Source organism: Sardina pilchardus, chromosome 14 (genome assembly GCF_963854185.1).
Source record: "Sardina pilchardus chromosome 14, fSarPil1.1, whole genome shotgun sequence".
NCBI classification, from domain to species: Eukaryota; Metazoa; Chordata; class Actinopteri; order Clupeiformes; family Clupeidae; genus Sardina; species Sardina pilchardus.
Window position 1 is genome coordinate 24,674,155 of NC_085007.1, and position 11,468 is coordinate 24,685,622.

The window sequence follows — 11,468 nt, forward strand, 5'->3', positions numbered from 1 at the left end:
TCACTGATGTGGCTTTTCTCCAGTATGAGTCCTCTGATGTATCTTGAGATTACACTTTTGTGTAAAGGCTTTTTCACACTGCAAACACTGATATGGCTTTTCTCCAGTATGTGTCCTCTGATGTAGCGTGAGTTGACCCTTCAATGCAAAGGCCTTTCCACACTGCAAACACAGATGTGGCTTTTCTCCAGTATGGATCCTCTGATGTCTCTTGAGATCACCCTTCAAAATAAAGGCCTTTCCACACTGCAAACACAGATGTGGTTTTTCTCCAGTATGGATCATCTGATGTCTCTTAAGATCACTTGTACCTGTAAAAGCCTTTCCACACTGAGAACACTGATGTGACTTTTCTCCAGTATGGATCCTCTGATGTCTCTTAAGATCACTTGTATGTGTAAAAGCCTTTCCACACTGAGAACACTGATGTGACTTTTCTCCAGTATGAATCCTCTGATGTCTCTTAAGATCACTTGTACCTGTAAAAGCCTTTTCACACTGCGAACACTGATGTGGCTTTTCTCCAGTATGGATCCTCTTATGTTTTTTGAGAGTACCCTTTTGAGTAAAGGCCTTTCCACACTGAGAACACTGATGTGGCTTTTCTCCAGTATGGATCATCTGATGTTTCTTAAGAGTGTTCTTATGACTAAAAGCTTTTCCACACTGAGAACACTGATGCCGTTTGTCTCCAATATCTGTGATCTGATGATCAGTGAGCAGTTCCTCCCTGCTTTCCAACTCCTGGTGTAATTTCTGGTATGAAGTCTCCTGGTTACATGAGAGGTTCTTACACACTTGGTTTCCTTTTTCCTTCCTGTGTTCTGATTTAATAGCTTGAATCCTTTGAATGTCTCCTACAATAATAACAAATTGAGTGTTTGCAATAGTATATATTCACATTGCAACATTGTTTTTTTTTTTATCATAATACAAACTGTTCAGAAACGTACCTCTTGGAAAATAATCTGTGTGATCATGAAGATCTGAGGATATGTCTTCCTTTTTAATGTCCCGTAGTGGCATGGATATTTCAGTCTTACATTCATGTTCCAGTCCATGTTCTTTGTTCTCTTGCTGAGTTGTAAACAGATACTCTTGTAGGAAATCATCAAATTCTTCTTCACTCTCCTTCTTCACTGCCGTGAGCTGGTCAGATCCTGACATTTCAAATGTCAGTAGAATAATAGCAATCAAACAATCCTTCAGTGCAAAGACAGATGTATTCCTCTAGATACATGTACCAAATGTGACTTCAGTATTAAGACCCCCGTCTGTTGTGTTCATGATCTAGTCCTTTTGCCTGCCCTATTAGCATCTAGAATTCATTCCTAACCAATTAGCTGCAAGGGCTTTAGGAATGCAAATCTAATGTGGGAGGGAATTCCATATGTATGAGCTCTCTTCACACAACTGATGGTCCTCAAATGGACATGGTCAGACCTCACACTGCTCAAAGTGCACAAAGGAGAACAGGTGGGGTGGGGTGGAGCCATGGAAGTGTGAAATATGAAGGTTATGGCTTGTTCTGGTCAAAGGATACATGCTGAATTCTGTAGGAGAGGTGTGGCAAATATGCTTGCGTTGTCTTTTTTTTACAGTGGTCACACATGGTAGAATGTGGTACAAGAGAGCCGGTCCAGTACTAGTTTATGTAAACACTTCAGGTATATCTGGACAGCAGGAGCTCAGGCTTTTTTGACATTACATCTAAATGTCTGTGCTGTCTCATGCCGTATATTTGATATTGTGTTTCTATGTTTTCTTACTATTATTATTATTATTATAAACTATTATACCTCTGCCATTGGAGTCAATGGCAGCCCATAGAACCGACTACGGGAAAGTTGTGAAATTTGGCACACTGATTGGGGACAGTCTGATGATGCCTGTGACCAAGTTTCATGTCGGCAGCTCAAGCGCTCTAGCCAACAGGTCAAAGTTAAACGTGCGTTTACGCACGTAACTTTTGACCCCTTGGGCCAATTTTCAAAAAGAAGGTATCTTTGGAATCATTGGACCAGCCCGAGTTCAACGCACCCTGTGACGTCATTTTCCGCCATGATGGATTTTCTGCCATTTTGGATTTCATCAAAAACACTTAAAAGATTATATCGGTCACAACTTTTGTCCGATCGACACCAAACTTGACACAGAGTATCCTCAGACCATGCCTTATTCAGCTCGTGCTTTGTTTAACCGTTGGCCCGTAACAGCCAATCGAAATTCGCGGCGAAGCCGCCAAACAGGAAGTGGGCTCATATTTCAGCAACCCTTGCACGCATCAAAACCAAACTTAGTACATGGACTCAGGACCCCATCAGGAGGAGGCTCAAGAAATTTGGTGACCTTTGACCTCTAGAGGGCGCCGTAATTAGCAAAAAGACATTTTGGCCTGTAGCTGTTGATGTGTTTGGAATTTAAACTTGCTACTGGTGTCTGGTTATACTGTGGGAGGTCTTTAGGCTGACCCAGCTCAATTTGTGACATCAACCTTTTTGATTCGGCCGCCATATTGGATTAAATCAAAATCCCTTAAACATTTCCACAGGTCACAAACCTTATCTGCCGATCTGCACGAAACTTCACACGGATGATCTTCAGCCCGAGTGTAACATAGGACTTGATTTTCGGAAGGATATCTTAAACCGTTCGCCCGCAACAGCGAATCGAAATTGACGGCGAAGCCGCCGAACAGGAAGTGGGCTTGCATCTCGGCCAATCTTGGGTTGTTTGACATGAACATTCTTGTGACTGCTTAAAACTATATACCTGACGAAACGGAATTGAGTTACCATGGCAACTCTGGCCTTTTGACTTGCCTGCTTGGCCCCCACATTGCTGCTTGCAGCTATATTTCTAGGTTATTGTTGCATGCTGCATTGTTCCTTAAAATGGCTTTTGATTATTTGTATTATTATCATCATTATTTATGTATTGATGAATACATAAATAATGCCACAGCATCCTTGAATTTCCCTTTGGGGATCAATAAAGAATCTATATATCTATTTATCTATCAGCAAATATGGAAGAATTAGTGTAGATATACACGCATCATTTTGTGAGAGCTCATTTGTATATGGGTATCATTGTATTGACTAATTTGCATACAAGAATGGGTATATGAAGAAACATTCTTCTTGTGTTCATGCTGTGTTGTAACTGATCTTCCCCTCCAGTTTTCCACTGCATTTAGTAATAGTAGTATAGAAATAGTAAGAGTAATAGTAAATATCCAAAATATTTATATCACACATAGTAAACGGCTACATTGCATGTTTCGACTAATCAGTACACATAAAAGGGAATAGATTAGATAGATAGATAGATAGATAGATACTTTATTGATCCCCAAGGGGAAAATCAAGATTGCCCCACTTATGATTGGGTGACATTTATTGATAAGTAATGAATATTCTATTCCTTTCAGAGGAAATAAATCCTCAAAAATCAAAGTAAAAAATGTACATGAAAAGACAAAAAAAGTCTTGTAGTGGCATATGTGTTAAACAAAACATACGCCACTACACATCCATCCTCAACCAGTATAACACAATCAGCTAACATTATATCACTTTTGTATAGAAAGCTATTTGTTTTAGTTGTCTAAAGTACCTGCAAATGTCTTTAAATTTTGGATCTTGGAATGAAGACTTTATCACACACTAACACTTTCATATTTGAACAGCTGGCTACCCAGTTCTGAGACCATTTACAGCTTCTATCCAGTATGGATTTTCTGGTGTTTGTATTTGAGCAATTTGAGTGGAAGCCTTTCCACACTGGATAAAAATGTCCAAGAGTTTCCCACAAAATGGATCTTCTGCTGTGCCTTGAGATGAGAGCTGTGCATAATGGCTTCATCATACAGTGAGAAATGTAAGATGTATTTTATTTTATTTTTTTTTTTAGAATGGATCATCTAGTCTCATGTTGAGATGAGATATTCCAATAATTGCTTTTGAATTCTGACATTGATATGATGTCCTGAAATTTCACTTCAGTTCTTTGTTTTAGAGGAATATCACATCACAATTGTCATTCAGTTCTTCAGAAGTTTCTGATGTCTATTCAATTGAGCCAGGTGTGTGAAAGTCCTAGTGGTATGCTTTTGTTTCAAGTATTAATCCTCTGGTGTCTCTTGAGATCTGAGTTGATCCCCAAACACTTCCCACATGTAGTACACTAATATGACTTTTTAGAATGAATCATCTGAATAGAATAGAATAGAATATATACTTTTTTGATCCCCTGAGGGAAATTCAGTTCTCTGCATTTAACCCAATTTAACCGAATTAGTGAACACACAGCACACAGTGAACACACAGTGAGGTGAATCACACAACCCAGAGCAGTGAGCTGCCTGCCCAACCAGCGGCGCTCGGGGAGCAGTGAGGGGTTAGGTGCCTTGCTCAAGGGCACTTCAGCCGTGGTGGACTGGTCGGGGATCGAACCGGCAACCCTCCGGTTACAAGCCCGATGCGCTAACCAGTACACCACGGCTGCCCCAAGACACATCTGATGTGTCTTGAGGCTGATGTTGTGACTAAAGGCCTTTCCACACTGCGAACACTGATATGGCTTTTCTCCTGTATGGATCCTCTGATGTGTCTTGAGGTTGGCGTTGTGACTAAAGGTCATTCCACACTGAGAACATGGATATGGCTTTTCTCCAGTATGGATCCTCTGGTGTACCTTGAGTTGACCCTTCAACTTAAAGGACTTTCCACACTGCGAACACTGATGTGGCTTTTCTCCCGTATGGATCCTCTGATGTGTCTTGAGGTTGGCGTTGTGACGAAAAGTCATTCCACACTGAGAACATGGATATGGCTTTTCTCCAGTATGGATCCTCTGGTGTATCTTGAGATGACCCTTCTGTTTAAAGGCCTTTCCACACTGCGAACACTGATGTGGCTTTTCTTCAGAATGGATCATCTGATGTGTCTTGAGATTACTCTTTCCTATAAAGGCCTTTCCACACTACGAACACTGATGTGGCTTTTCTTCAGAATGGATTATCTGATGTGCCTTGAGATTACCCTTTTCTGTAAAGGCCTTTCCACACTGCGAACACTGATGTGGCTTTTCTCCAGTATGGATCCTCTGATGTTTCTTAAGATTGTACTTATTAATAAAGGCTTCTCCACACTGAAAACGTTGATGTAGTTTGTCTCCAGAATCTGTAATCTGATGGTCAGTGAGCAGTTCCTCCCTGGTTTCCAACTCCTGGTGTAATTTCTGGTATGAAGTCTCCTGGCTACATGAGTGCTTGTAACACACTTGGTTTCCTTTTTCTTTCCTGTGTTCTGATTTAATAGCTTGATTCCTTTGAATGTCTCCTACAACATAATAACAAATTGATTGTTTTCAATAATATACTGTATATTCACATTGATATTTTATTATCATAATGCAAAGTGTTCAGAAACTCACCTCTTGGAAAATAATCTGTGTGATCATGAAGATCTGAAGATATGTCTTCCTTTTTAATGTCCTGTAGTGACATGGACATTTCCTTCATTTCATTCTTACATTCATGTTCCAGTCCAGGTTCTTGTTTCTCTTTCTGAGTTGTAAACAGATACTCTTGTAAGAAATCATCAAATTCGTCTTTACTCTCCTTCTTCACTGCCGTGAGCTGGTCAGATCCTGACATCTCAAAAGTCAGTTTAGAGAATAATAGCAATCAAACAATCCTTCAGTACAAAGACAGATGTAGTCCTGTAGATACGCGTACCAAATGTGACTTCAGTATTAAGACCCCCGTCTGTTGTGTTCATGATCTAGTCCTTTTGCCTGCCCCATGAGCTTCTAGAATTCATACCAAACCAATCAGCTGCAAGGGCTTTGGGAATGCAAATCTGCTGTGGGAGAGAATTCCATGTGTATGAGCTCTCTTCACACAACTGATGGTCCTCAAATGGATGTGGTCAGACGTCACACTGCTCAAAGTCCACAAAGGAGAACAGGTGGGGGTGGGGTGGAGCCATGTAAGTGTGAAATGTAAAGGTAATGGCTTGTTCTGGTCAATTCTGTAGGTTATGAGAGAGGTGTAGCAAATAGTCCTGGCGTTGTCTTTTTTTTACAGTGGTCACATATGGTAGAATGTAAGGTAAGGTAAGGTAAGGTAAGGTCATTTTATTTATATAGCGCATTTAACGTGCACTGAGTGCAACCCAAAGCGCTTTACAGAACACAGAGACAGTGCCGAAACGGAGTGGCGTATTCGCCTGCCATGACAACACAACAAACAAATTCACAAAATAACAAGACACAGATGCCGGACAGAGTGGCGTAATTACCAGCGTACTCGTGACACCAATACATACAAGACAGACAAACAAATAAACAAATGTCAAATAAATTATAAAAGCAAACAAAATCAGAAAAGTCCACGCCAACTTAGTCCAATTGACTGCATCCGAGTCAGACGACCGAGAAAAGTCCCAGGGCAATGATGACACACAGCCTTGAACCAACCGGTGGATTCAATAGGCAGGCCGGCTGGAGAGCACCAGAAGCACAAGCAGCAGAAGCAAAGAACCGTCCGAAGTCGTGGGCGACCCTGCAGATCAGCAACTCAGTTGACCCCGACAGCAACAGTTTGTTTTCAGCTTGGCATCTGCTCGATCAGACTCCAGGCTGAGCATGGCAGCTCGCAGGCCAGCAGCTCGGCAGTCGCGGTAGCAGCACTTCGCCCGCAGTTGGTAGCTAGGTCTTGTCCTGACCAGACGGTGAAGTGCAGCGCTGCTCACGGATGGATGTGCTCACGGATGGATGTGAGAGGCCCAGGGCTAAAGCTAGCCATAGTCAGTCTTCAACCCAGTGGACTAGGGTGACCACCTGTCCCGCTTTACGTTGTACTGTACAGCAATTTTAACCTTTGTCCCGCCTCACGCAAATTGAGCATCTGTCCCGCTTTTTCATTCGACCCTGGCCAATTGAAAATAAATATACAGATACGTTCATAGGCGTAGTGTTAACTTATGTCCAATAGTTCAGAGGAATGCAATAAAATCGGTAGTCGATAAGCTGAGTCGTACAGTAGCCTACGTCAATCAAACAGTTGCCTGGTGCACGAACGCCTCCACAACGTTGTCAAAGATCTCAAATTGGAGAGCGCGCTCTTCGGTCAGGTTAAGCAGCCATGGGCAGTGTGGCCACGAAAAAAGAGAAGATGCACTTTTAATAGCGAATGGGATAGCGAGAGAGAGCATTTTGCATTTGCGTTTTTCTCTGGGGCATGGTGAAGAATACGATGTGAAGCGACATGGTGCAAGTGAGTCCTACAAAACTGGAAAAGCACTCCGAGAGCGCAGACCTAGGCCAAGCGAAAACATAAACGCCTTCTGGATTACTCCCATTTAATCGTTTGTTCCGTGGGTTATTTCAGACCATTCCTGAACATTCCATCCATAACTTTTTGAGTTATCTTGCGAACCAACAGACAACGAACAGAAAGACAAACAAGCCCCGATGTAACGAGCTTCTATCATGACGTACATCTCACATACACACACAGACACATGCATGTTGCTCTACCGACTGCATAACAAGATTCTGAAATAGCTAAGTAGCCTAATGTAGCTGTTCTCATCAAAAAAGATTCTGGTTTACCTTATTTGCACTGAAATAGTTCAACTTTCTATAGGCAAGCCCTTAACATTTTGCACTATATAGACTAGGTCTTATATTTTGTTGAACTTAAATAGCCTAGGTTAGGCCTAATATTTTTTTTGTGTCTTGTATTTAAGGTGAATTTGATTCACTGAGAGCATTCTTTTAGCTGCATAATGCCTGGTCCTTTGGACAGTTGACTATTTTGATAGTCCCAATAAAGATGAGATATTGCAAAATTAGTGTTTTGTCTTTTAGGTAGTGTCTTAATATTTTGGTCGGTAGGTTTAAAAAATGTTGCTTAGTATATTAGATAGACAATATATCTTACGTTTAAAGTTATTACGTCTGTCCCACATTGTCCCACTTTACCATGCTACTTGTCCCACATTTTGTCTGACTGGAGGTGGTCACCCTACAGTGGACTTAACGGCATCAGCCAACTTGTTTGCAGGAAAAAAGACTAAAAAGCACAAGACTATCGAGAATAGCGTAAATAAAGAGTGAAAAACATTTAACTAGACAAATAACTACAAAAAATGAACAGAATAAAGCACAAAATTACGAACATTACATAAAAACAGACAATGTGGTACAAGAGAGCCGGTCCAGTGCTAGTTTATGTAAACACTGACTTCAGGTACATCTGGACAGCAGGAGCTCAGGCTTCTTTGACATTACATCTAAATGGGTGTGTTGTCTCATGCTATATATATCTAGGTTATTGTTGAATGCTGCATTCTTCCTGAAAACTTTTGATGATTTTTATTGTTATCATTATTTATGTCTGTATTGATGAGCATTATACTGTAGTTTCAAATATTATATTTGTAATTTTATATGAGCTTTATATGAGGACAGAATATAAAGACAGTATAATTCATAATTCAGGTTAGCCAGGGTGTTCCCATCCTGCCTTGAGAAGTGGTAGACGCTAGCCAGGCTAAATTCAGTATGTTGGCGTAGGCAGAGAGTTATCTCTGCACCAGAATCCTAGACATGCACACTGTACTTTCAATCTCTCTTCTCTCTCATCTCTGAATCACATTACTGAATCTTGTCTGTCTCTTGAACTTGTCTTTGTCTTGCCCTTCTTGGGTACCTGTGCTACGCTGGCCGATAGCTTTGCACCAACCCTGTGACCTGTTTATTGTTTGCTAAAGAAACCTTATATTCTCTGTTAAAAGACTGATTAATTAAACTTTTAACTGTCTCTGCGATTGTGCTCCTCTTTCCAACCTGAAACGATAATAATGTTGGTATTATATCATCTAGTAAGGCTGGGATTATACTTGCCGTTAGACCAAACGTAAGCGTATGCGACCGTGTGCGACCTGCTGTGTCCTGTGTACAGACTCGCTGCAGCATTACGCACCTTACTGGAGGTCTTCACCAGGGGGAGACTAGTAGCCTAATATCAGATGTGGATGTGGCCATGTGCCATTGTTTACTCTCATGATTGCCCCCAGCTTTGATGTCGATAATGCATCTTGCAGTCACTTTCTTTTGGCAATGATCGCCCCCTACTTTCTTGTCAGTATTGCATCTCGCGGACGCGTCGTGGTCGCTTGCGACGACGTGCACGACCGACGCACCAAACTACCGCAAAATACGCGAGGCAGCCATGATGCGTACACGAACGCGTTGTCTACAGCAAGTCTAAACGTGACTTAATAGTATTGACAGACGCACTGCATCGCACTGGTAGAGAAATTTGCTTGCTTTCAGGACACGTCTTAAAATAAGTCAAACTCTTATTTTAAGTCAAATGATTTTATGAGAAAGTGCTCGGTATAGGCTACTGAAAACATACCAACTAGAATTGTTGATCTTGATATTAGATTAATAACGCATGGTTTTATTAGACAAGCAGCTTTTGTAGTGTGCAGTACTAATTATTCTGCACTCTTGATTGATAATCTCTTGCTCTATGCTGCTTTGGATAAAAGCATCTGCTACAAAATGTAATATTTCAGAGTATTGTCTTTTCAGTGTGTTCAGGTGGCAATGTGATCCATGCCCATTTTAAATACCCACCCATAAATACACACCCATACACAAAACTCCATCATCAACCAATGGCAAAACCATGCCATTCAAAACAATGATTAAATTACACATCAGTCTACATCTTAACATCTGTAATAGGAAATAACACATCAGACATGCAAGCAAAGCTTGTAAGGGAATGGCATTTCACTTGATCACACTGAGGGAGGCTTTACACTGAAGCATTTTTATGTCAAAAATAACTTTTCTTCATTTAAGTCATGCCTCGTCTCCCTTCGTTTGCCTTTATAATTTTGGATTCAAACATAACAGATCGTCTGAAGAGGCCATGATGTCAATCATAATGACAAAGGACTGTAGGTGGGAACTCCATAGGCATGAACACTCTTCACACACCTGATAGCACTCAGATGGCCATGGCCATGACTCAAACTGCAGAGGTAAAGGAGAGGAGCATACAGTGCCTATAGAAAGTCATCACCCTTTTGAAATAGTTACTTTTTTTGTCTTACAGGCTGAAATCAAAACCTTTTTTTTTTTTTTTTAAATGTATCTACAAATTTAGCTGTAAAACATCAAAATAACAAAAAAAGTCAACAGTTCTGAAAATTGATTTAAAATAATAATAATAATAATAATAAAAACCCCAGAATAGCAGGGTTGGAAAAGTCATCATACCCTATAATACTTAGAGCTTCCTTTTGCTTTCATTACAGCCATCAATCTGTTTGGATATGTCTCTATTATAGCGTTGCACGCCTAGATTGGGGAGTATTTGCCCAATCTTCCGTGCAGAATTGTTAATATTCAGTCAAATTCTGTAGGGAATGGCGATGGACTACTCTCTTCAAGTCAATCCATAGATTTAGGATTTAAGTCAGGGCTCTGACTTTGCCACTCAAGGATATTCACCTATCTTTAAGCCACTGCTTTGTTTTTTTGGGTGTAGGCCTATGTTTACATGACAACTTTTTTTTTTTTTCAAAAACTGTGTTTTTTTCATCAGTTAGGCCTTTCGTTTACACAACGACGCCGTTTTGGAGGCTGAAAACGATGGTTTTTGAACACTGCTTCTAGGGTGGAGGTTTTTTAAAACCCCGTTTTCGTTTTGCCGTGTAAAGGCACATCTGGGGGTTTTATGACGACATAGCCCCACCTCAAACCTCTAGTCCAGCCCCCGCGCTTGACCTCACCTGACTAGACCCTTGGCAGAACAACAACAATCACGGCGCCGTGTGTGTGCTGCTGCACTGCACTGCTGCATTTGTTGACAATGCTGGAACAAAACGTTGCAATTCTGCATGATTTCGACGACCAGCGACAATGCATTAACAATAACCTGCGCCAAAATAGTCTCTAGGCTACTTTAAAATCCACCACCTCCCCCTGCTAGAAGAGCCAATGAACACGTAGCCGTAATCAACTTGATGCAGAGCCTACGCGACACATTTTGTTTGCGAGTTATAATAGCTTAATTTAACATCGGTCCACCCTTTGCAGCTATAACAGCTTCAACTCTTTCGACAAGGTTTAGGAGTGGTTAGGGCTTTTTTGAGGTTACACACTGATGTCGGACGAGTAGACTGGCTCTCAGTGTCCGCTTTAATTCATCCCAAAGGTGTTCTTTTGGGTTGAGGTCAGAAATCTGTGCAGGCCAGTCAAGTTCATCCAGACCAAGCTGTCATCCATCTCTGTATGGACATTGCTTGGTGCACTGGTAGGCTACAGTCCTGCTGGAACAGGAAGTGGCCATCCCCAAACTATTCCCACAAAGTTAGGAGCATGGAATTGTCCAAAATCTCTTGGATAATGCTGAAACATTCCAGTTCCTTTCA

The 11,468-nt window shown here is 41.1% G+C and overlaps 1 pseudogene; it reads right to left on the minus strand.

The window, feature by feature from the left end:
- LOC134100375 (zinc finger protein 665-like) lies at positions 1 to 5,996 on the minus strand (annotated as a pseudogene).
- Between the last annotated feature and the right edge of the window lie 5,472 nt (positions 5,997 to 11,468).